Source organism: Rhipicephalus microplus, chromosome 7 (assembly GCF_043290135.1).
Source record: "Rhipicephalus microplus isolate Deutch F79 chromosome 7, USDA_Rmic, whole genome shotgun sequence".
Taxonomy (NCBI): Eukaryota; Metazoa; Arthropoda; class Arachnida; order Ixodida; family Ixodidae; genus Rhipicephalus; species Rhipicephalus microplus.
In genome coordinates, this window is record NC_134706.1 from 48,154,721 (window position 1) to 48,182,509 (window position 27,789).

Here is a 27,789-nt window from a genome sequence, read left to right on the forward strand (position 1 = left end):
CGCTGCAATGCGTGCTGGAGTACTTTTCAAACTGGCAAAAACCATCTTCTCGAGGCATATGCAAAACAACCATTCTCGCGCGGAAACGGAGGAGCTATTGAGGTAAATGCTGCTTCTGCGTAGTCGAGCTCGCACAATTCTTATCGCAGAACAGGGACCCAGATCGTCTGTTAGCTTACTGTTTTAACTTCAGAAAGCACACCACTATTCCTTTGATCCATATGAACCACTGCCTAGCTATCACACTAACGTGAAGTCATGCGACGAAACAAACGAGGAGGCCTTGATTGATAACGTTATCGGCGGGCGAGTTCCAAGACCACCACTTACCTCCATGAGCTAGGAGAGTAAGCACTCGCGTTGTTGAAAAAACAAACTAACTAAAGCTCAAGGACGTACTACTAAACTTATTTATACATTTTAATAATCATTTTTGTACATTTTATGACTAACGCAACAAGTACAATTAACAATCTCAGAGGCTTTGTATCCCAGCTTCTCATAAATTACTTCAGAGGGCGCCGACAGGTGGCGACACAGTAGTACGGTGTGCTACGGCAGCGCTGGCCGTCATCCCAAAAAGAGCCACGCCTGGGGCGCGAGACGGCACACTGCCCCATTCCAGTACACCATGGTAGTATACACGCGTTAAAATTTGAAATGTGTTTAGAAAAAGCGGATAACAATTTAGAAGGCTTTGTACTCCACTATGGTAGAGCATATAAAGACATCCCATGGTACTCACATTGTTGTTTAGAAAAAGTGGTTAATGATATTGAGTACTTGGTACTCTACTATGGGAGATTATAAAGCTGTCCCGCGGGTCTCACATTTAGACCCTGTGTGTTTAGAAAAAGTGGTTCATAATTTAGAGCACTAGGTACTCTACCTTTAGGGAGCCCGAAATATCGTTGTTCAGAGAAATTTATTCACAAACAATGAACATCAATTACAATCAAACAGAACATTGCGACGGAACGCAATATCCACAGACACTGCGAAAATTGTTACAAAAAGGTATGTTTTCATATGTATATTACATGGTGAACAAAGAACACACAAATGAAATGTAAAGATCGATATGTTAGGTATATACATATATTTAAAGGGTATTAGTGCGAGTACTAAAGAAACATTAACCTATTAAAACCAGACAGGCCTGGAAACAAGCTTTACACGTCTCTCGCAGACGAACACAAAAGGGCAGGACCAGTGTCGAAGGAATTCCTCCTCACCGAGAAAGAAGAGTTCCTCCGACAAAACAGATAGTAGTTATTTGTACAGTCGCTCCAAAATCGGGAAGAGAGCGCGACGGTGACAACCTGCTGCAACCACCTCACAGCGACTGCGCTAAAGACAGTAGGCACTAGCCACAATGAGAAGGCAGGCGAAGCGACCTCGAGAACGGCTAGTAGAAACACTTCTGAAGAACCGTCATAGCGTCTTGCGACCTTGTCATCCAACCTGAGGGTAACTTTCAACGCACTAGCTGGTATAAAAGGAGAGAGAATTCGTTTGTAGCTTGCGGCAAATGTGTGCGACTCCACCCGTACTCTAAGGATTCTAAACAATTTTCTGGCGGTTGATTCGCGAGGGAACGAACTCCTTTATTCAAGCAATTTGGTTATCACCCTGCAGAGGTTTCCAGGGCCCGTTGAAAGGACAGCAAAAAATCATTCGTTTTTCTCGCGGCAAATTACTTCATCGACAGGTCCGACAATGTCGTCGGAGGGAAAGAACGCGCCCATTGGGTGATTTGAGTTTTCTTGCAACGCAATAGTTACGAAAGAGTGGCTTGTTGGTTGACTTGGTTTAGCATTATAGACTATAGCACAAAAAACAGCGAAAAATTGAGAAGCTCACGAACATAGCGCAACGTTCCGCAGTGTTCGTGAAATGTTTTATTTTTCGTTCCTGCTTTTGGAGGTAAATTGTACTATGATGCAACATTTACTGTGGCAGATGGTTATTCGTTTGCTAAAATTATTTAAAATGAAATGAGAAGCTACAGTTGAAAATGATCTAAACGCACAGGTCGGCACAAAAACTGTGTCGCACTTTGATTTAATGATAAATTAATTTTCTTCTTTCGGCTCACTCGGCTCAGACTCTCCACAATTAACTCAAGCACTGGGACTCAGACTCTGTAACTTTTTTTCTCAACAGGACTCACTCGAACTCAAACTCACCAAAACATAAATCACCCGGACTCACTCCGAATAAGACTCACTTCTGGATCTGAGTTGAGTGAGTCGACTTTTGAGTGAGCTTGCCGGCCTGTGTTTAAACGTGAATCAAAAGTGAGGGCATGAGATTGAGTTTTTTTTTTCACTCTTTAGTCTGAGCTAAATGCTGAAATGTGTGTTCATGCTCCTATTTTTGTGAAGCGGAAAGAAAGTCTTAGTATAGACTACTCACTTATCCATTTATTTCCCACCGCCGTAATGTATCCGCATACGGACTGTAAGAAGGCGACTAAAAAATGTACAAAAACGATTTGTGTCGTGCTAGGAAAATCACTTTCTAGTGGTACTTTTTCATAGATAGCCTGAATTGCCTGAATTACTATTGAGTAAGCTCATGAATTTTCATGCTGATATATTTGCACTGTATATAACATACCTACTATGAATTAAATCATCCGCAAGTGCTGCGTAGCCGTTGAAGTTCATCGAGAAAAGAAAAAGAGAGAGAGATAGAAACGAGAAAAAAAAAGAAGGCAGAGAGTTTAACAAGATGCTAGTATCCGGTATGCTACCCTACACTGGGGTTGGGAAATAGGGGTTTGAAAGAGAGAGAGTTCAAAATAAATGAGAGAAAAACACGGACACACACGCACATACAAAATCAGTCCACTCAAAAACGCACCGACAGGCCGGTAGTTCGCAAGAAGCCCAGTAGCGCTCGCACTGCCTTCTTCTATGATGATAAGACATGACGATGGCGCAGTATACTTTCTTCTTACAGCGGCTGGTCATTTAACTTGCTTAGTGTAGTAGAAAGGTATTGTCTTTCTAGGTTATACTCCGGGCAGTCACACAGGATATGTCGCATTGTTTCTTCATCTCCGCAGTGTGCACAGTCGGCGGTGTCGGCCATACCTATGCGGAACACGTACGCACGGGTAAACGCGACTCCCAACCATAGTCTGCACCGAGCAGTAGCGTCGCCTCGTCGAATTTTTGTTGGAAGCTGTATGCTTAACGTTGGATCAAGGGATCGTAACCTTGCATGTGTAATAAAGAGGCTCATTCCAAAGTGACATGGAGCGGTGGCGAGCAAGCATGCGGAGCCTTCTAGCAGCGTCCGTCCTTGAGAGAGGTATTGACTGGTTGTTGTCTTCTGTATGGGCTGAACGGGCAGCTTGATCAGCTCGTTCGTTACCGATAATTTCACAGTGGCTTGATTGATTGATTTGTGAGGTTTAACGTCCCAAAACCACCATATGATTATGAGAGACGCCGTAGTGGAGGGCTCCGGAAATTTTGACCACCTGGGGTTCTTTAACGTGCACCCAAATCTGAGCACACGGGCCTCGACATTTCCGCCTCCATCGGAAATGCAGCCGCCGTAGCCGGGATTTGAACCCGCGACCTGCGGGTCAGCAGCCGAGTACCTTAGCCACTAGACCACCGCGGCGGGGTCTCAGTGGCTTGGCAACCACTGAAATATAACGTGGTGCCCTTTCTCTGTTACACGGTGAAGCATTTATGCTGTCTCAAATACCAACTGCTCGTGCGGACCACGGTGTAGATTTGACAGAAGCGACTGCAGTGCCACCTTGCAGTCGGAGAAGATCGTCCACCGTTGCGTGCTTTGATCGTTAATGAGACGCAATGCAACGTGAAGCGCTGCAAGCTCAGCTGCCGTTGATGTGGTTGCATGAGCTGTCCTCAATTTGATGGTTGTGGCGTGCGTTGGAATAACGACCGCCGCTGTTAAGCTGTTTGGCAGGACGGAGCCGTCGGTGTTGTCGTGGGTGCAGTTTTAGTACTTCTCGTACAGCAGAAGTAAGGTGAGCTGCTTGAGGGATGGTATTGAAAAATCTCAATTTTTCTGGTTCCCTGGTATTGTCAGGTTGACGACTGGCTGTTTGAGGCACCATCGAGGAACTTAAGGTCTCGCCGCGGGCGTAAAATCAGTTGGTAGAGAGTCACCATGTGCAGTTACTGTTCGACAAAAGGAAGTATGAGGCCTATCCGCTGGTAGAGAAGCCGCAGGTGGTGACGTGGAGTCCGGGCCACATGCCTTATGCGTGTTCTCAGAGCTTCAATTTCAATATGGGTCTTCACGAGGTGGTCTTTGGCTTAAGCTATAGCCACCACTGTTGAGGCACCCGGAGGCAGACCTAGACAGATTCGAAGCGCCTGTGCCTGAACGCTTTGTATCATGCGTTGACCTGTTTTGCTGGTGTTTTGTAATGCGGGCATACTGTATCGTAGAAAGCCGAGGAAAAGCACCCTGTACAGTCGTAACATAGCATTGGGCTGCATTCCCCAAGTGTTTCCAGCGATAAATTTGAAAAGATGGCATACGCCCATCAATCGCCTTTTCAAATACGACACACGAGGGCTCCATGATATGTCGCTGTCGATTATGACACGCAAAAATTTGTGAGATCAATAATGTATATTTTGACCACTAATTGACACTCTGTAATACGTCATGGGTCATGACACTCCGTAATTCGTCACGTCAAGAGCACACTTAATTTCCGGAGGAAATATTGAGGCCTCGATTGCGGAGGTACAAAGCTGCAGTAGCAGCTCTCTGGATTCTCGCTCGTAACTGCAGGCGACTTACCGCAGATGTCCAGATCCAGATCTCATCTGCACATCTGCATCTGAGCATCTGCACATGTCAGCTGCGTATGTTGATATACAAATATTGTTTGGTGGGTGCATATGGAGAGTGATCAGTGTTAGATTGAATAGCACGGGGCTTAGTATGCCACCCTGAGGGACTCCACGGCAACTGAAATGTGCAGAGGTGTTCTCGGCCTCCGTACTCACAAAAAAGGATCGCATTTGGAGATAGCTGCGTATCCACTTCGGCCACCCACTCCAATATTGTCTAGTGCGGTAAGGACGGCTTCGTGAGTAACGTTATCATAGGCTCCTTTGACGTCAAGGAAAAGAAAGCGCAAAGACGCTTATGGTCTTTCTCATGTTCAACGTACGTGATTAGGTCGACAATGCTATCGATCAATGATCCACCACGTCGAAAGCCAGCCATGACATTTAGGTAAATTTCATGATACCCCAAGTACCACTCCAGGCGGCCGAGGATCATCTCCATCACTTTACCCACGCAACTAGCCAATGCGATCGGGCGATAGGAGGAGAGTTCCAGTGGTGACTTGCCAGGTTTCAGCAGTGGTACTACATGACTAGTTTTCCAACTTAAGAAGACAGTGCCCTCTAGCAAACAATAATTATATAGTTGAGGCAGAGCTATTGTCGCGCGCTCACCCAGATGACACAGGGCTCTGTAGGAGATTCCATCAGGTCCTGGTGTGAAGAAAGGTTTGCACGATGCGACTGCTGCGTTAAGCTCCTGAATGGTGAACGGGAAGTCCATACAGGAATCACGAGGTGGCGGACAACTGCTCGAAAGTTGTGAGTGGTTAAGTGCTGTAGTTCGCTCTGATAATCCGGCGCAGAACTCCTCAGCAACGCCAACATCTGGTGAAATTTGGTAAAGGGCTAAACCCTTGAATGGTGACCTCTGAATGGGGAATGACCGTGAACCTCGTCCTCCATAACGGCGATAAAGGCTTACGAGGGTCGAGTAACTTACAGAAAGTAATCCAGCGTTGGAATTCTAGCTTGTCCAAACGACGTTGGATCTTCTTCGATACGTTTAGGAGTCCGTAAATCTTTTATATTCGTCGTGCGCCGGTGCCTTCTTTCAGCTCGCCGTCGTAAGGCTCGAAGCGGCTCAAGATGTATGTTGATGTCCATGACTTTTACAGAGCATGATATCATACACACAGTCTCTTGTACAGTGCTATTGATGGCCTCTTGTAAATCGGATATGTATTCTTGGCATTGGTATTCCATACGAGACTGAGTTTGTTTTCCAGTCCTCTCTTTTAACCGTGTCGCGAACTTTAGAAGGCGACAATCTGCTGATCTTGACGTATGTTGGAATGTGATCACTCCCATGCGTTTTTATATCCGTAAAACGTTCAGTATGCTTGACTATAGTCTTCGCGAAACAAATGCCAAGTCGAGAAGGCTGCTGTATGTGGAGCCACGTAAACACAGGACTGCCATCGTTCAGTAACCAAAGTTTGTTGTCGGAAGCAATAGACACCATGTTTTCGCCCTTAATGTTGGTCTTCTGACTACCCCATAATGTATGATGAGCGTTAAAATCCCCGATGATAACACATGAGTCAGGCGTTGGCGCAATGATGTCTCGTAGTCTTTTTTGATCGAACCGACCCGACTTGATGGTGATAGGTATGCGCCAACCACAGTGATGTTGAGCCTCCTCTTTTTCACTCTTAAGCATGCGTATTGATCTCCATCATGAGGTGGTATAGGTTGAAGGATTGTAAGTGAAATCTCGGCAAATGAACATCAGAACCTTGCTGCTTGCAGTAACAGTATACGACATAAAAGTTTGTTATCCCGAGAGTCTTATTGCACTCGATAAGCTTGACTCACAGATGACAATTACGGGAAACATATTGACGTACACAAATCAACAAAAATCAGCAATGCGTGGTCTTAGTCCACTGGCATTCCACTGAAGTGTTGCTGCTTTACGAACCTCATCCATGAAAGACAGTGGTGGGTTAGCCATGGTCTACTCTAGGGCTGCTAGCACTGGACTCAGCGCGTCCAGAGGACACTTTTGGCTGGTGGTGTATCAATGTTGCTTAGTAACACGTGAATGGTGTCCACTAATGATCGCAGCATCACCATCACGCGATGATCTGGCTTCCCGGCCGTTGCATAATCTTGTGCTTGTTCTTGAGGCGGCTTCTGTTAAGGCTTAACAGATCGTGTAGGCTGAAGGGGTGGCCATTAGTTTGGCGAGAGGGACCTCTCAGTTTCTTTTCATTCGGCGCAGATGTTTTCCGTGCTAGGAGCCACGCCTCCCGATTTCACTTGAGTTTCTGCCTTCCTCGTTGGATTTGGCACTTTCCTTCGTCGGGACCTTCGACGATGACGGCGCCTTCGCCTTACTTTCTGCTCAGCTTCTCTGTGTGAGTCGAGTTGTCTTACACCATTTGCCTTAGAAAAGAGATCTCCTTATACATAGGACAATGCTTGGAGGAAGCACTGTGAGCACCCTAGCAGTTGGGGCATTTCAACGTAGTTGCAATACAGTTGTCTTCTGAGTGTTGTTCAGCGCATTGGGGGCACACTGCGGAATTTCTGCAAACGCCCTTCACTGGGCCACTCTTCTGGAACTTGAAACACTGTATAGGCTTGCAAATAAATGGGTGAACCTAGTGACGAAAATAGCCAACCTTCACTTAGGAGGGAAGACAGTCACTCTTGAGTGTTATTCGCACACAACGAGAGTTGCCTAGGCGACCAGAATGCACAATGACGTTGTTTTTACTCACCGGTTTTATCATTACAAGAAAATCTTCATTGTCGATTTCAGTGTATTTATCATGGATAACTCCTTTTACGGTGTCACCATTTGCTGGTATGATGGATCGGACTTTGTCGTTTCCCAGCTGCGACACATGCTGTTGCGGGTTCAGTGCCATCAGGTTCGTCACGTCGATTGCCGAATTATTCTTCTTCGTGTTATCCTGATGTCCTTATTCTCGTTACGTACAATGTTTTCAAGATACAAGGACAGTGCTTGCCTGTTGAGGACGCGTACATTGCCAGTAGTGGACTGCGGCACAAACAGAATGGAGTGAGGCCATCGTTGAGGCTCAGTTGTCACAGTAGCTGTACTTGATGCTGATGATGCGTTCATGATTCTTCATTTGGCCTTGCGGTAGAGCACAGGTTCAAAGCCGTTTTCCGAGGACTCGTCGTCTGATGCAGAGTACAGCTCGGTGTCCTCGCTCTCACTAGATGCATTGCCGTGCTTTTTTGAAGCAATGCCCATGGATGAACTGGTACCGGGCGGTATCTCCGGGGATTGTACATCCATCACTGCAATGTAGGGGGCGGGAGAACCCGCTGTTGCGCTGTGGAACGCAGAAAATACAGCACAGATGGCAAGATGTGTTCCACAAGAGAAGTACTTCGTCTTCCGTCGAGAACAAAAAAGTGCGCAGCGTCGTAAAGCTGGAATCATCCGCGGAACGAGTGTTCGACCTGAGTTTTTTCTATAGGAAGGCCTATAGATTTTGGTGAGATGCTAAGTTTTGCTAGTCGTACAAAGTATGCCTAGACTTGGCTAGGCATGACACGCGACTAGGTGCTAGGTTACATTCTGATCTTAGCTACGTGATGACATGTCACGTGACCACCTGTCACCCGAAAAACGTGATTTCAGCCACTTTACTAAGGCTTTCTTATGTGATCCTATGTCCTGTAAATAAAAGTTGGGTGAAGTTACGTGATGTTTAGTTGCACAAGTAGTTACGTGCTGTTACACGAGTCTAGTCTCCCTGACTAGTTATCTGATGTTTACTCACGTTACTAGTTATTACGTGATGTTACAAGCTTTCAGTCACGTGACTAGTTGCTACGTGGCATTGAGTGATTTTAAATCACGTAACAGATTCACCCATGATATATTTTTTGTATTCGGTGCCGGACGTCTGAGAAAACATCTGATGGATGGATGGATAGAGGTAAGCGATCTAAGGCGAAAGCTTTAGATCACTTCTCAAAAGCGGAAGTTGACCACCCTCTTTGGCACCCCGTGTTGTTGGGGACGACATGAGGGATGAAAAAAGTTATCATTGGTAGATGACGTCGCTGAATTACGTCCCCAAGGTGTCATTAACTCCCCATACCAGTGACGACATGGAGACGACAGTATGACGTCACTTTACGTAGCATCACCAGATGAGGTCATCACACGGCATCGTTGCTTGGTAATAGGTTGACAGAAATCTTAAGGAGCAGGAAGTTTTGAAAGGGTGGTAGGGCTGGCTGAATACACCGACCTAAACAGAAAGGAAGATGGCTTTCGCAATGAAGTTTTCTTGGGCGAATGCATAGAGTTTGTTAATAATACGCTAGAGGGAACTCGGGCGCTAGTGTCTGTTGGAGCTGCAACACATGGCGCTTCGGCAAGCATGAGAACGATGGGTAGTACATAGATTTGTCTAATCTTCGTACTTCTGGCTCCATTCGGATTCACGTGGCTTGAATAGTTTTTGTCACGAAACGAAAATCAGCAAATGTTCAGCAGTTGCGGTTCACCACGTCAATCTTTTAGGCTTGTGATTTCAAATGAGGTCACGAAGTTGAAAAGGGCACGGCCGGGCGATAGAAGAGCGGACGCGCGGACACGCAGCAATAAACGAAGCCACAAGTGTGATTCGTAGCTCGCAAGTACAAAGACTTGGCAAATCCATTTACTACACATAATTCTCATGATTGCTGAACGATCGCTGCGCCAGAGTCCCCTCTACTTACTTTAGGAAACTATATATGCGAATGCAAGAGGGTGCTGACATTTTTATTGATACTGATGTAAGATGTCGCCGCACATTACAGGCATCGGTTGCTCTTGAGTTCTTGAATAAAGCGAACATGCAACTCTCGAATATATCGTAGTAGCGCGAGAAATAAGAGAACAGGGTGATTAAAAAAAAAAACATGGGCATTTCTCACGGCTATCTCGGATCATATATGAGATGCGCTGCACATAGAATAAACAAGTTAAGTAACACCTTGATATGGCCAATAATAATGTCGTAAATGGTAAAATATCGTAAAAGACCTGGCGAATTTCAATCATCAAATGTGTTTAAAGAATGTTTAAAGATTTCGAGTACTTCGTACTCAACTGTGGGAGATCACTGAGCCGACCATGTTTTAAGAGAATTTTATTTCCAGATATGTCTTACATAGCTTATGTGCAAACAGAAAGATGGATAATGATGATCACGTGTATGTACAGTGCAAGCGGTTATATACAGTGAAAAAAACTTATTTGTGTATGCAGTGATGTACACTGCAAAAATTATACAAGGATAGAACATTCATGAAGACTGATATGAGTAAACTTATATAAGCAGTAAGGCTATATATGCACAAAAGAGGGGGGGGGGGGTCATTCACAGTGCTAGGTGACGTTTTTTCATTCACCTGTGACGACAATTTGCTCTCGTGCTAAAGAACAATATTGCACAAAAAATATGTTTCTAAAAAAGAAAAGGAAAATACGTACTGCAATTTCACAGTGGTACAAGCTCTAGCCCGCTTCCTCAGTAGGGGAGGAAAGGCATGGACACTCTGTTATTTTTTACAATAATGAATCGCATAGACCAGCGTCGGAGGAAGGCCTCCTCTCCCAGCATGACTAGTTCTTCATTGAGATGCAGAATTATTACGTTTCTTAACCATTGTAGCAGAGGAAACATGGCAGGTGGGCCAGTCCCCTCCGCTTCCATAAAACGAAGGCTCCGGTGGCCATTAAAAGCTCTACAAAGTTATCCCTGTGGCGAGACTTCCACTGCATACTTATTTGGAACATACTGGTAACCATGCGCCAAAAGGCGCGTGCTACTATACATTCATGAAAGACATGGTTCAGCGTTTCGACGCGGCCGAATTGCGGACTTGTGGCAGAGGGCGCCATGGTCCACGCCGCAAGGCGGTCGGCCGTTGGTAAAGCTTCCCATTCCCTAAGCCACTTTAGATCACGGACATCGGAGGGGAGGGACGTGTTTGTAATAGTCCAACGTCTTTTTACGCGTCATTTTCGGCCCTGTTCCTCAGTTAGGCTTTTAAAAGCTATTTGTTCACTCATGTCGGTGGGAGACATTTCCATCAGTTCTTGAAGTGGGAAATCGTTTCGCCGTTGTTGCAAAGATTTTATCACGTGTGTGTAATACGCCGGTGGCTGTTCAGCAGCTGGTCCCGTGTCGTTTGTTAAACCAAAAAATCTTCTAGAGGTACCTAGCAGATACACTACGAGTTGCCTGCCTCGATACGATGAGTTCTCTAAGAGTGCCCAGGTGTTTTAGAGAGCCAACATGCGGCACATTACATCGAGATTTGGCATGCTGAGCCATCCCCATTTTACTGGTAGGCGGACCAAGGCTCTAGCAACAGCTTCAGCGTGGCCATCCCAAAAGAAAGAGCCGCACGCAGGGGCTACTCTCAGCAAAACCCGACGAGGTAATCATGCAATTATGGCTACATAAAGCAGTGGTGATATTATGCTTGATTTATTAACATAAGCTCTTTCAGTGAAAGGTAAATGAAAATTTCTGCCGACTTCAATGCGTCTGTCCACTTTGCGTTGGATTTCTTTCCATGTGGTGCGGGCTACGTCACTAGTCGAAAGTAAAGTTACACCTAAGACTTTAACTTCTTAGACGACTTGGCCGCCATCAAGGAACTCTTCAATGTGCACTCCAAAGCACAATGCCTTGCTTTTTCCAGGATTAAGACGTGCCCCCGACAAGTAACTATACGTGTGAAATATTCGCAAGACGGCTCTGTAGCTATCTATGTTCCGAGTAAACAACGAAATGTCATCGGCGTATGCCGCTACTTTCACTTCGTCCATGCCTGGGAGAAGAAAACCGCGTATATACTTTTAATAAACTATAACAACCGTGCGTACGTATATCAGGTGGCATGCCAGAGAACTTTACCATACAGACACTTGTTTGTGTCGCTGCTTTTGTGTCGCAAACTTCAATTTCTTGGTCAAGTTCCCATGGTATTCCAGCATCGTCGCTCAACCAAACGTGGTGTTTCAAGTAGTGAAAACGAGCCTTTATCTCATAATGCACGTAGTATTTGGATTTGCCGAGAAGGGGTGTGCTTACGGTTCGAGTGTGAACCAGCTACCACAACTGCTTTTCACAGTGGAATGGCAGGTGCAGCATGGTTCCGTGCCCACATTTTTCGCAGGTTGTAACTCTCAAGTTTCGATGGTCTGCGTAGACCACAATTTTTGTGCAGCACATTTGCCAAAATCCCCCACAGAATACAGATTTATGTCCGTGGTGTGGGGCCACACCAACTCTGTTTCACATCACGTGGGAGTGTACACATTACAATAAAGAACACCGCAACATGAACAACACAGAGGAACAATGGGAGGCACTGCTGTCCAGCTCGGCCATCGCTGATCAATGCTGGCTGGTGCAACGTGTAGAGATGATGGGTAGGGCCAGCGGAGCCCTGAAATAGGGGCCCGACCATTTGGAATGCTCCGCGTTATGCGCAAATAAAGCTTTCTCTCTCTATAGCAGAGTATACAGGTCTTCCACGTCTTAGGTGCTTTTATATCTACCTAGTATTCAAGCCAATAAGTCGAGGACGGTGATTACACATACTTTCCTTCATTATCATAGACACCCAGATAATTCGTTACACAATGAGTGGGAATACATTAGTACGTACTTTGCATTCTATCATCGCAAAAAATGGATAAATACATAGTAAGGTTTATAAGTTTCATAATACATTACTCGACGCAAAAAAATGAAAAAATAAACACGAGGGAAACGACACCTTATATGACGTCTATTCATGGTCTTTACAAATACTAATAATTTCCTGATTTGCGCAGTAAACTTCATTTTGATGGCATCTTGAATACTGACGAGGTGTTCGCTTTATGTGTACTCGTTCACAGGGTTGTTACAGATGCGTCATTTCTGTGGTTGTCAGGCTGCAGCGTCTCACATGCGCGCCAAGCTTGGAGGCGAGCACAGAGCTTAGGCCACCTACGTCACGGGGTCCTAAGTCTCAAAAACCATAGAGTTGATGGAAGTTCTTCCCTTTGGTGGTGTCTGGCTTGTGTTTTCAGACCTCGGAATAGAATGTTCTCAGTAAAACATCAACGTTAATATTTAACTACTGTTTGTTAGCATGATCTGTTAACATTATAGTTTGATTTTTAAGGGGCCCAAAGTGGAACGGAATTCTTGGTGTCTGTGCTTCTGCTTTCGCGGGTTGTTTTTGCGTGTGTTAAATTTTATAGATTAGTATATCGAAGCATGAATTTTATTTCATAAAGCCAAACTAGCTCACCGTGAAAGACAAGTAGTTATAGCATTGGAGCATAAAATGTTCCAGCACATGGGATACAAAGAAGGCACTGAAGACGGTCCTCATGGCGTCGCCCGGGTGGAGGTGAGGCTGTAAGAGAATGAGTGTGTCTGTGAATGTGGCATAAACACCCATATAACTGCGTATTGCGGGAGTCTAACAAAAGAAGCGAGTCACTGCTGTGATGAAAATTAGCCCGTTTATTAAAGCAGGATTCAATGCAGCAGCATACACTACACATCCAGAACTGGAGGAAGCCGGTAATCCACGCTGTCTTGAGCTCACGGTCAGGGAGAGCAAGGATGTTGTCCCGTGCCCTCCCGTCTTGTTCTCCCTTACAGTGAGCTCAAGTTGCTCTTGCCCCCTGTATTCACGTGATAGTTTATGCTTCTCTTTGAAAGAACCAATAGGCAATGTCAGATGTGCTGGACGCAGTCTTGGTTCGGCGACGTTCTGGTAGGCTTGGCCGAGAACTTCGGGGTTTCCATGGGCATTGCCGACAGAACTGTGCAGGGCGGATGCGCCATGGAAACCTCGGGGCTCAGGACTGTCTCGACGACGTCGACCTTGCTGCCAGTCGAGCATTGCTGTCGCCCTCGCTTGGTCTGTTGCCGGCGATGACCGTGGCTGACGCAGGACAGCGGTCCACTGCTGTATATATCACAACACTAACGCTCCCAGCACTTCATAATCACTCGACGGTAACGCTACAATGCACTCTATCGCGCCTTAACGCTCTAGCGTGACGCTCTAATGCGATCTGTCACGCAATAGCTCTGTAACAGGTGTCGACGCTATTAGGTAATGGTCTGTCACTCCATAGCACTTTGTGACAGCTTAAGGGCGAAAACCTTCACCAACGTGAACGGGGGGTTGTAGTTGTCACTGCTCCTATTCGTTCAGGCTTTACGTTTGAGTTACCAGAATAGTTAGCCTTCATTATGTTTTCTTTTGCTTCCTCGTACGTTTACTTCACGTGCGTGCAAGCGGCCGCTTCCACCAGCTGTGGCTGAGTTCGAGATTATGGGTGCGATGCCAGTCGCAACAGCTAAATTCATGTGAGACCAAAGTAAAACAATAGAGAGAGAGAAAGAGGAAGAGATAATGGCCGTTCAGGACTTCAAACATATCATCAAAATTTGTGCAATGTTTTCATAACGCATAGCGGCACATGGTAAGGTTATCGTCTCGACACGCAAATATCTAGTAGTTAGTTAGCTTAACGGAAGTGGTTGCCTGCAGGATTTGGATCTTTGTGGCTGTTTCCGCCTTCTTCAGTGGGCTGCTTCTCCTGTAAAAATAAAGGAGCTAGATACAACATTGTGACAGTTAGGCCTTAAGCCTGAGGGCCTCCCTTTTACCCGAAAGCGAAAAAAAAGTCTTTCCTTACTCTGGCACAAAGTAAAACACCAGATTTCTGTTTCAGTGTTAGCGGAAATACATGAAGTGACCGGAAGTTTCTTAGGTAGTAACACGTGCGGCTGCTACGTGGAAACCGACCAAAAAGGCAACTATCCTAGAATGGACTTGGCCCAAGCTGGCAAGTTTTGTTCACAGCAATTAAGGATTCTATTGGTGCGCATAAATCTCAATGCCCAGCTAATGATGATTCAACATTTATTGGGTCCAACATTGTTGGTAGTGCGCGCAGGCACCAGACCGGGCGGTTCCATAGTTGCGGGACCCGTATGTATCCACCAGCTCCTGCCCCCTGTCCATCAGTGCACGCTGAGTCAATAGTGCGGGGCTGGATAACAAGATCTCCCATCGCTCAAGGGGTTATGAATTCAGGGTGGTGGGGAGAAGGGACGGTGGGGGGTTCTTAAGTTCTGTGCACTCTGCCAAAATGTGCGGCAGGGTGCCATTTTCTATTTTACAAAACGGACAGAGCATGTCGTGTTTCGCAGGGTGGCTCGACTTGTCCGCCAGCCCTTCTCCACCACAGTAGACGGACACCGGCTATGTAGCTTATATGCCGTATCCCTGAGCCCGTGCAAACGGGAACAATAAGAGCACCCAAGACTCGGCTAATACTGAGAATAAGTGATTAGCAATACTTGCGAGTGCTGTTTAGTTTCCGGAAGTGTCTGTGACCAACACGCGATTACACATAGGTATAAATCGCTCGAAATTTAGGCAGTACAGCGCAATATAGTTCAGGATGTACTCGTAAGAATATACGATGGTGCGAGGACAAGACAATAATACATTAATCCTCTGTAAAGCAACCTTACTGCGTTACTCGGTTGATACCGGTGAGTAAAAAAACTAATGAGGAAAACAGGAACCTAAAGAAATAAACCAAAAGACAGTGTCCGTGTTGGATCACCTCTTGTCCTGCCGTGTTCTTTATTTCTGCATTGATGTTTTGTATTTTTCAGTAAACCTGCCCCGTACCAATATACCGCAGACCTTTTATGAACCGCTTAGTTGTTTGTAACTCCTAAACACATTTGGTCTTTAACGTACCCCACATGTTGCTTTGGATTGAAACAAACCCAGGTGATGTGATCGGAGCATCACTCATTGTTCCCTCAGCATAGCGTTTATGCGGCTGGGCGATAGGGGTTTCTCAAGACTTCCTACAGATGCCAGAACACACGCCGTCGATAATACGGAACTGCCCCGCCCAAGGGGCCAGCGGCCGAAGGCGTTGCTTAGCAACTCTTCAAGACCCGGCCCAGACGTCGAACGCTTTTGCCCTCATCATTCTACCGTGGCCGAAAGCCGTGCCCTCGTCTGTGTCCACCTTTCTCTCTCTATTTCTCTTACGTTGACCACGCTCTTTACATCGTGCCTTTTTGCATGACAGGCTTCGAGAGAGCATTGGCCAGCGCCACTTTCCAGAGGCGCCAGCGAAAGAACGTCTTGACCTGTCGCTGACCCTCTCCCCCCTTTTCTGCTGGAAAGCCGGACTTCGCGGCGCGTCGGTCAAAACGCTTGTCTGGAAAGACGGCTTTGGACGTTGACCTCCCCGAGTAAGTTCCATGGCCGCTTTGAGCCCATCGCGATTCCCTCTCCCCCGATTTCTCTCTCTCTCTACTTGACCACGCGATTGCTGCAGAGTTTTACGGCCGCTTCTGGGGCGCCGCGAGTCCTCCTTTCCCATTTTTTCCTCTTTCGCTAGTTGACCACAAGACTGCTGCGGCTCAAGCTCGGACAGTGGCCGGTGCTGCTGGCCGAGAACTCACCTGACCGGGGGGTTGTACAGTCGCGAGCGCGCGTTGACGGAAAAAGGCGTGTTCTCTCGTTGGGATGCACCCTTTCTCTCTCTCTCACTCGCTACGCGATACCGGAGTCGAAGCTTCCCGGTTGTTCACATCTATGAGGCGGCGTTGAACTGCAGCCGCCGGCGTCGCGCGTTGTTGCCCAGCGCCCTTCTCCTCCTCGCAGCCGCTTCACCTGTTGTCGTCTGGCCGTGCTGGTGGCCAGCGTTAGTGGCGGCGATGGCGACGCCCTCTCTGCGGCCTTCGTGGTTTCCGCGTTGCTGGGATCGTTTCAGGCAGGGCCCTGCGAAAGTGTGCGGCAGTTTGGTTGCAATCACGAGTAATTATGGGCACTGCGCTGTTAAGATGGCGCCCGTGGTGCATAAATACGGTAGGTTTTCAAGAGTTGGTTCTATAGGCTATTTTATGGGTGGGTTTCACTGCCGTTATGTTGGGCTGTTAACTTTGGTGAATCCCCGCCGCGGTGGTCTAATGGCTGAGGTACTCGGCTGCTGACCCGCAGGTGGCGGGTTCGAATCGCGGCTGCGGCGGCTGCATTTCTGATGGAGGCGGAGATGTTAGAGGCCCGTGTACTCAGATTTGGGTGCACGTTAAAGAACCCCAGGTGGTCGAAATTTCCGGAGCCCTCCACTACGGCGTCTCTCATAATCAAATGGTGGTTTTGGGACGTTAAACCCCACAAATCAATCAATCAATCAATAACTGTGGTGAATCTCTTTTTAATGACTAAACTAATAGTGTTGGGGCAGACACTAACGCATGCAAACGATTGGGTTGATGCAATACGATGCTTCATGGTCCTACTTATTCACGTCGCAATATACAAAAACAAGACAGCATCAGCTTAGCAGCCCAATATTGTGGCGCCAATATGCCTTACGTAAAATAGTAGCGTATAGGTAGTTGCACAGGCATCACCGAAAGCGAAGTGTTGGTGCACCAGCATCTCGGGACGCGACCTGTCCGATAGGGCATTGGTGATATTAAAGCACCACACTCTTGTTGTTACGTTATTTGCGCACAGAGGCGCTGCTTTCACGTTGTTTTTCTCACAGACAAAAGTTGTTTGTCGTCGAAGCCGCCATTATGGACTGCCAGTACGTTCAGGCAATTTCATGACGTCTCGTGCAAACCATCTATTCACCAATCCAACACGTGGGCTGCGCAAATGCAAAACTCTGAAGGAACGCCGTATTTTAGAAGCCTACTTCAACGGTAAGGGCGAATACCACTACTTAAGCGCACCTTCCTGCGCTCAGAATAGAAATTCAGACGACTCCATGGATCACGTATGAAAGGCAAAGAGGATGCGTATGAATGTGCCCGAGTACTGTTTACACGGTCGGTTTTGTCACTTTTGGCTACGTGCGACCCGAAATGCTAATTATTGAAGTGTTTTGGTACCAGTGGATCTTCCATGGTATACAAAAAAGGACGGCTTGCGTGTAATGAAGTGCTGTTAAGGTATGGCATTGTATGCGTTCCTATCCTGCCTATGTCTTCGTTCGCCTTTATAGAATGCTTCACAGGATTTCTTCAATAAGAGTAGGAGCGGTTAAGAATACGAGTCGATGCGCAGTGTCTTAGGAAACTGCGATTCGCTGAAGATATAAACAAGGGATGGAATTCTAATTTGTGGGGTATTTTGCCCCAAAACCCCAACGTGGTTATCAGAGACGTCGTAGTGGAGGGCTACGGAAATTTAGACAACCCGCGGTTCTATAATGTGCGCCTAATCCTAAGAACACGGGCATATATAACATTTCATGTACGTGTTTAAGTGGCCACCGCAGCCGGAATTTCTCCTGCGACCGTAGTGTCCTGGCAGTCGAGCTCCGTCACCTTTCAACCACCGCGCGGGTTCTCTTGAAATTGCCTTCGTGAGTGACTCAGGCACTCAGGCAACGAATTGCAAATCATGATTACTGAACTGGACCGTGAAAGGAGAGCACGTAGTACTGAAGATTAATTCTAAGAAAATTTAAGTATACGGTCTCGGATGGGAACAGCAGTTCGCGATAGGTAGCGAAGCACCGGAAATGTGTAAAGTAAAACATCCATAGTCACAACAAGCAGAAAGACGGTTTCAAGGTCACAAGCGATGTACCCCAAAAAACTTTCGGTCACCTCATTTACCAGCCCCTAACGTCGAAACTGAAAGCACGTTCAGCAGTTTTTTTTTTCAAGGGTAAAACAAGTCTCTCTTCAATTTTTGGATGAAAGAAACGTGCGTAAAGTTCAAAGCAATTCCTTATAATTTTTATGTAACTCAAAAGAACATTTATTTGTATATATCTTGCCAAATAAGGGAAGGAAACTGCAGAAAGTCGGTGGGGTATTTTCTGAAGCTCTTGTTGTCCACCGATGCTACTAAGGCACATCGGTAGAAACAACCGGATGGCTTCAAGGGGCTGTGTTTGTAAACATTGAAAGGGTCTTATCGCATAAACTTAGGCCTGCCACTCTACTTTCTAGTAACGTCTCTCTCTCTCTCTCTCTCTCTCTCTCTCTCTCTCTGTCTTCTTGTGCGCGAAATTGTCGATAAAAAGACTTTATCGAGGAGGAGAAACACCTCGACTAAAACTTCGATTACCCGATGTAGTGTAATTATCTCTTACCTATAGCTTCATTCTGAGGTGTGTTTATAAAAAAAACTGCTTAACGATTTCTAGTAAAAAGTACTCTACTATGAGAGAGCTGAAAGCCGTCCCTTGCTCACGTGTAGACATTTGAGGTTCGTTTCATCTTACGAGCTTATATCTATACCACGATAGCGTCGGCTTGTGTATACGTCCAAGTGCGGGTCCCTAAAGCCTTCTTATCAGCGCGTCGTTCCATTATATAGAGATCCGCTTCCGTACCGCTAAGTGAAGTAGACCAGCTGCCGCACCTCTAACAGATGTGGGACGCGAATGTCGAAGCTGTTATCGCACCTCTAGCACCGCTTAACAGATCGCCGGCTGCTGCACTTCTCGGGATTTCCCAGTATACGAGGTGCCAGCTTCACGTCTAGTCGCTTAACCTAACGCAAACGGGCTTCGCTAGTGACCCGCTCTAGTTGTCGAGTAGTGTAGGTGGCGTTCTTCCGTCTTCGGCTGTGCGTACCAGGGAGGGAGTGTCGCGATACTAGAACACGGGAAGGATTAATTCCTGTATATGTGTATACGCACATACTTATACGTACACTGCAGGTCTCTTCAGACACATATCACCTTTAGTAATCCAAGCGGTTGTCGATAGGGATGATCAGAAACCAGGGCACGCACGGGCAGGTGTAAAGGCGAGAGGAGCGGCTTTGCGTGAACATTGCGGCGAATTTGTGTCCCACTTTTTGGTGTTGCGCGTGTGAAGCGTCCTACTGCACTTACCGGGGCTGATCTCCAAAGGAACTGAACGAAGCAGAACGGCGAGAGTGCTGGATACGGGTCGTTGCGAGCTTGTTGGGGATTACTCAGGTCTCCACTGCCAGTCACATTAGAAAGTGTGATAATGTAGTTCTCCTGATATTGTTTTGAGTAGCCTTGACGCCGAACCATGATAACAGTAGACATATTTGGTTGAGCGTCCTCAACAGCTCTATACGGACGTGGCCTGCAAGTCAAAATGGCTGTCAGGCTGCGTTCGTACGACTGCTGCGGACGCGTAACTAAATCGGTCAATGAATTAGTAGTAGCAGAGTCTCTGACCACGGTGCGCACCGTATCAAATGCAGACAGGTGGCGAGCGCGATGAACATCGCACACGCCGCGAACACCGATAATCTGAAGTGATCGCCACCACACAACATCGCACACGTAGGCTTTGAAGGCTCCAAGTTCCGGATTTAACTATAGCAATTGCTAACACGTACGCCATAAAGGTAAGTCAAAAAATGTTGGTCGTCACCACAATCAGGTTTTTTTTTTTTTTTGTCATGGCTATCTCTAAAGCCTCGGTTTTGCGTTTAGTTGTACACCGAGAAAGTGGACACGAATATATCGCCATTTGAAAAATATGCAAAGGGAAGACAAATGTCAACAAAACATTCTAGGATACGTTATAAAACAGTTCAACGCACAAGAAGCGAGGGATGAATGTAAAATGCAACTGCCTAGGCGACAATTGCCGGGGCCATTCGTGCAGGATGTAAAGGGGGCTTCGTGTACCACCGATCGTAAGATGCATTGCTCGTGTATGCACTTCATCGCATTGGCATCATGTGCATTCCCAAATTTAATGTATTTAGGCGTTACAGAACGCACGTGCAAATGTTTGCGAGCTCGAACTCGATGTTATGCGATGCTCGCTTGCACTCAAATAACGATTTGCAGCACGCCGGAACGACTGAAGCATCTTTTGCAGTGTACCCAAAACTACTGAAGCATCTTTTGCAGTGTACCCGCACTTCCCTTTGATAAGCTTTCTACTTTTCTGAAGCGAGGTTGGATTGATGGAAGAAGCTTGCCAAGTCCTCCATGTTCAGGAAACCGACCCTCAACACTAGACAGGAGGGTCATGCACGTTCGCTTGCGGACGGATGTCTTTGCATTGGCCGGTGAAGGCCAGTGTGGTGATAGTGGCCCCGCCGCGGTGGTCTAGTGGCTAAGGTACTCATCTGCTGCCTCGCAGGTTGAGGGATTGAATCCCAGCTGCGGCAGCTGCATTTTCGAATGAGGCGGAAATGTTGTAGGCCCGTGTGCTCAGATTTAGGCGCACGTTAACGTGCCCCCAAATCTGAGCACACGGGCCTACAACATTTGCGCCTCCACCGAAAACGCAGCCGCCGCAGCTGGGATTCGATCCCGTGACCTGCGGGTTAGCACCTTAGCCACTAGACCACCACGACGGGGCTAAAACTGGAATTTTATGCCGTACCATATCAAGCAGAAGAGGAATTCCTGCGGATCCCACACGTTGTCCAAATCACTTTCATACGAAGAAGCAAAAAAGAAAAAAAGTAGCGGTATTCGTATTTCATGCTTCGAGCCAAGGGTCATGAAGCGGATCGACGCCGATTGTATCGAGTAATGTGCGTGTACAAAGGAGTTTGGCGTGGCTCTGTGCTAGAATAAATTCCTGCCATGCACAATGCATTGGTTCAATCACCACTCGAGCCGTGATTGTGATCATTGCTGCAGCGATGAAACGATAAAGCTCGTTTTTTGCCACTGCCTTTGTTACAGCGTGCAAAGACGGCAGTTAGCTGCTGCGTTAGCTCGCCTCGACGACGGACCCTTGCCAGAACCGTCAGTGCTTGAAACAAGATTTGTCTTCGCACAGAAAATCAGTGAAGGCCTTATTGAACTTTATGCGTGGTAGTTGCCTATTGTATAGGCTATAGCACACCAGCTCACCTTTTTTTTTTCTTTTTCGTGTGCCTATTTCGCTCTTCTCTTTCTTTCCCATCTTTCTTCTCCCTTCCCTTATTGCAGGGTAGCAAACCGGATGCTCCAATTTCTGGTTAACCTCCCTGCCTTTCCCTCACTTTATTCTCTCTCTCTTATTTGCTTTTGTCGGTGTCTTTAACCCGCGTAGAACGCCTACGACGCCAGCACGGCACCGCGCCGTGCTCTCGACCGGGCTGCAGAAATTAGGTGCCTTTCTCATCTCCTAACCATTACCACGACAACCATTTCCCTCGACACGGGCCTCCTGGCGCAATCGCGCTAAGCATCGCCGCTGCCGCCTCCGTCGTCGTCGTCGTCATTGCTGTTGTTTATGGCGGTGGTCGCCTTTGGGTGTGGCATATACCAACTGTAGGACATTGGCCGCGCAGTGGACTGATTTTTCCAGCATTATCTGCAGGTAAACAGTGTTTCCTGCAGGGTTTGCTGCTGAATAACTACTCATTTTCTTCTTCTTAGAATAGCAGAGAGTTGAGCAGGTTGGTAGGTATTAATGTTTATGTAAACAGAGCGTGCAGACGCGGGCACAAGAGAGCAAAAGGTTGGCGCTTGTGGTGTCTCAACTCCTTTTTTATACCCGTGTTTGCAAGCCTTGTCTCTTGTTCATACTGCCATCGCATCTTATCCCTCTGCTGTGTTCTCCATTACTCTTTCCTTCCGTCTTATGCTGCTTCTTCTTCGCATTCTCTCACTTCTACTCTCAGACCCTCCTCCCGCGTATTTCCGTGCGCGATCGGCGACGGCTAAATTCCATCGCCCCAGCGAATCTTCGCTCTTCTTTCTATTTATACTTCCTCCTCTTCCGTATAGCGCTCACGCCCCCTCTTTCTTCCTCGTTCTTTACTTTCAAGTCAACTTCTTCCACTTCTTCCTCTCTCATTTTCTACGCGTGACGCGGACAGAGAAGAAACTCGCAAGACGACGCTGCGATGCGTGGCCACGCCAGGCAGCCGCTCGGCGCCTCAAACCGGAATCAACCCTCTCAGGCCTTCTCTCTTCAACATGGCGCATCTAGCTTTTGTCGCATCACTCCGCCTCTCTTAGATATCAAAGCGTGCTTTTGTGTGTGTGTGTGTGTGTGTGTGTGTGTGTGTGTGTGTGTGTGTGTGTGTGTGTGTGTGTGTGTGTGTGTGTGTGTGTGTGTGTGTGTGTGTGTGTGTGTGTGTGTGTGTGTGTGTGTGTTCATATTAACAGTGCCGAAAAGGAGAGGACAAAGGAAGAGAAGCTGTGCGTGCGAGTGCGTGCGCGTGTGTGTGAGCTTTGGTAAAGCGGCCCACTCTACGGCTTCGTTGTCTTTCCTCTTCCGTGATGCTGGCTTTTTTAACTTCTGCCGTTTTTTCGGTTTTCCTACGTCCTTCTCTCTTTCCCCGTCTGTGTCACCTAAGGTTCGCGAAGAACACTTTCGGGGCTGATCGCATGCTTGGTCCGAACCAGACACGTAGCCAGGAACTTGTGTCGGAGTGGAGGTGGGGGGAAGGCATTGAAAAACACCTGTGTGTATTATTGGTCCTTGTTAAAACACCCCTGCCATTTGATTTTCGACGGGTGGGGGGGGGGGGTAGCTGAGTTCTTAGGGCAGCCGCCCTTCCCCTCTGGCTGCGGCTCTGGTTTTTAATCGAGCCCGTATAGTACGCTCCTGCACGAAAGAAGACATGTGCCTTGTGCCATCAGGCAGAAGCCACGTCTTCACACGAGATCGTGGTTCCACGTTCAAAATATTGAATATGTCAGCTATTGGTGCACGGCACATGGAAGCTGCGTCTTAAGATGGGATTATGCCTGTTTTGCTTCTAATGGAATGTGTCGAAGAGAGACACGGGGCGATTATGTTGCCTTGGGAATTAAGAACTGAAATGCCACTCATGGCTTTGGAGAAGCTTATCATGTATTTGCTCCGATTTCGAAGAGTTCCCCTGGTGGTCAAAGCTTGGTTTGTGGCCTAACCGAAGGAATGCACTGCGCATGCATGTTTGCCCGCGAAGATAAGAAAAAAAAATGAAGCTTCTCAAAGGCTGTTCGAATGTTTTTGTGCCTAGATTGCGGAGTAATTTATGAGACTGAACTAATCTGTAAGCCTTGTGCTATATGTTGAGCTCAGGTAGTCATGACGCAGTATCGCAATTGTTCTTAGGCGCGCTCGTGCACCATGCCGGTGTTAATGTCTTAGCTGCTGCTTATTAAAGTCATTTTCGATATGTCATCACTTGCCTACGTCGCAGAATCTTCAGAAAATAAATCAAAATGAAGCATGCCTTCCATACAAAGTTCTCAGATCGGTTTTGAAGTAAACTTACATAGCCTTTTCTTTAGTGCACACAAAGGCGGATCGTAGGCCATGGTACATCAAACGAACGTAATTTCGCTTTGTTACGAAGGTGTCTGCAAAGGTACACCACATTTCGCGTTGACTTTCTTGTTCTGCTCTAAAAGACGTTCTCTTAAATGTGACAGCAGTCGCAATACACCTTCCTCACTACAATGAATCAAACTATAAAACACAGTATAGGGGTCCGGTAGGACTACCCTAAATCGTTTTGACCTACTCCATCCACGTTATTTAAACCTTAGTAATGGACCTTTTGGCAAGTATATCGATCTCTACCGAGTTAGTATTAGAAACGGAAATTTTCTGTACCGAAACAATGATACGGTTGTGGTAGCATGCCGTAGTAGAGAAGTCCAAAATTTTCGACTCCTGTTTAACCTGCACTCACATCGCGCAATACGCGGGCCTCAAGTATTTCGCCTCCACGAAAACGTGACTGCCGCGGTGAGAATCGAACCCGCCACCTACTGGTCCAAAGCCGAGCATCTTGACGACTTCACCACCGGCCACCGAGTTAAACCACCACGTCAGGAACTCAAGCCCCCGAGCTAGACTGAAGGGCAGGCAGCCACCAAATGAACGTGCCCGGGCAAGAGTTTGTAGCGTAGCTCTAGGGTCGGCCATCCGACTAGGGAAAAAAGATGACGAGTGCTGGTGTCTCGTGGTGCGAGGCACCAGAAACGTTCGGTGCTTCTAACTGGCTGGATGCCATGGCCACTGCTCTACTTCGGCAGCTCGCTTCCTCCTGTACGTCTCGACGGCTCATTTAACTTGCGACGACGGCACGTCTACGTCGGACGCCGTCACGTCGCTACGAGTTAATAAGCATCGTGATGCATTTAAAAAAAATTCGAGGTAGCTACACATAGTTCACTATGAGATCGCCGTGTCCAGGAATCAAACCCAATACCTCGCGTTTCGCAGAAGGAAGCTTACAGACTCGGAACAGCCACATATGGATTAGCGAGGCGGCTTTCTTCGCGTAATGCGCCTTTAGCATCTAGCCATGCAGTGGTTGTACTGGTGTACCGGACCGTTACAAGCTATCTGGCTGTGTGAGTCACGCGCTCAAAGAAGTCCAGGCACGTTCGATCCCGCCGAAGAACTTGAAATATTACCGCTTGCTTTCTGTTTCTTCATTGGGCAATCATTCTTTTTTTTTTTTGCTGGGCGATATGTCCTACAGACCTTCATTTTTGAGACTTGAGGTGAGGAGACAAGTTACGACGCCACTCTTGCGCGAAAACCATGCGCTCGGAATTCAGAGCAAGCGATGTGCTACGGGAGGTTTCGTTATAATGCTAGACAGATCGTCGAGACTGTCAAGGCCAAGACTCACTGGACTGCCGCAGACTCAATGTGGAGGAACTGCGAAGAAAGAGAATCAATTTACCTGGCTTGTGGGCTTTTGTATAATGGAGCTATTGGCAGAAATGTCTGTCACGTGTGGCCCCACGGGCCGGATGCATCTTTTGTTCGCTGCATTAAGTCTTCAATGTTGATCGTCCTAGTAGTCCGCCTCGGTCGTAAAGCTGTTACGGTGCTCAGCTGCTCACCCAAAGGTCACGGGTTCGATTCCCGCAGCAGCTGCCGAATTTCGATGGAGACGAAGAGCCTAGTGTACTGTGCGATGTGAGTGCCCTATAAGGAATACTAGATGATTGACATATCCGGAGCAGTCAACTACGGTGGGCATCTTAATCAAATCGTGCTTTTGGCACGTACACTTTAGATACTTTAATTTTCTTTCTAGTAGCTAAACATCGTATATTAGTAGACCCACAAAATTCATCCTTCACTGCAAAAGAAGACATGTTATTCTTGAAACATTGATGTAATTCGATATATACTTTGATTATTTAGGGACCTGTGTCAGTGAAGCCGTTGTGAATGTTATGGCCGTGAAGTTAACACGTTATGTTTAGAGGCAACGGATTCCTGAACACGGAGTTTCACGGGAATCAATATTTGGACGAATGGTCTTGTTTTTCTCAAGATCGCAGCGACACTCACCATGTTTCGTGTGCATGTTTTTCACCTCTTTTACCTTGCTTCTTCCCTTGAACTACTGACTCTTGGAATTGCATGTTATGGATGTAATGCCGCGAACTAAAATAGAAAATGCCTCAGCGTTCTTACCGTCATACTTCCTTTATCAATCTCATTCCTTATTTTACGCATCGTTCATCGCGTTACGTTTCCTCAAGTAGGGCAGAACAAGCTAACCCCAGAGCATTTATCGTAGTTGTAGCACTGAATCCAATTTGCGATGAGAACTATAACTCTATTTTTGAAGCTTCTTTCGTTTCCAGTACTCACTGAACAACTTATCCTTCTTGCTTTAAGTGCTGGTAGCTAACTTGATGTAAGAGCATGATGGTACAAAGTATGTAATAGACTAGTATACCCCGACATTGTGGAGAAATATGAAGCATATTCTCCCAACGCATTGACCATTTCAAGCTGAGTGTCGTGGCTATCAATTCAAGCAGCACGAATTTGCGGAACTCTCAACTTCCTTTAGCGCTCAACGTCCTCCATGGTGATACACTGACTAAGGTGCCCGGCTGCTGACCTGAAAGTCACGGGGTCGATCCTAGTCACGGCCTTCGCATTTCAATGGAGCAGAAATACTATAGAGACCCGAGTACTGCGCAATGCGAACGCACGTTTAAGAACACCAGATGGTCTCAATTTCCTGACCTTTCCACTATACGGCATTCCTCGAAACCATACCGTGGTTTCGGCCAGTAAAAGCCGCAAAATATTCACTAAATTCAGCACCAAACGTAAAGCAGGGTAGTCACGAATACGTACTTGCTTGTCCCTTCCATAATCTCAAAGCTGGCGAGCTTAGGACGGCTTGACAGTCACACAGCATCGTGCACAGCTGTCTACGGTGAAGTCTATGGGGAACTGCCTCGAGGACCAGGTATTTAAGGAAGAAAGACGACTGGATGGAAGCTCGTTGATGCTTGGTGGGCTCCCGTTCGCAGGGCCGTGCTGGTTGTTTTGGGCAGTCTGATCACGGCTTCTATTGGAGTATTGTTTTGGCTGTTGCCTCTGTGTTCTTCTTTGAGGATTACGGCCGACCACTTGCGCCGAGTCTATAAGTTATAGTCCAAGTCTGGTATACAATTGCAGTGCGTTCAGCGAAGCCTTAGAGACACTGCGCACTTAACAGTGTACATTCACGAAGAGTCCAGTCCCCACCTGTTCCACAAAACCAGCTGGACACAACGGGCTCCCACTATGTCGTCTAGGCCAGTGGAGAAAAACAGACTCCCGAGGCACATCCTGGTTCCTTTTTTTTCTTTCCTTCTCGCGGGGCCCTCTCGCTCTTTTTCTCTGCCTTCATCATATTTTGATCCCGCTTCTCCGGCTCGGACAAGCGTCCTCCCTTGGAATGGCCTTGCCGTGCTGTCTAATGAAGGACGGGGCCGACGGGCAGGAGAGGGTGGGGGACCGACGAACGTGGCCGAAGCAAGCGTGTTGGACCTAACGGGGGCGTTTGTGGTGGCGGAGTACGCTGCACGCACGCGCGCACACACACATACACACACAGACACAAACATACACACACTTACACCCACACACATACACACACACAAAAAGGCAAGCGCCTATGGCAGCTCACGCATGCCTATAGGCAGACTCATTGTATACCTAGATCACTT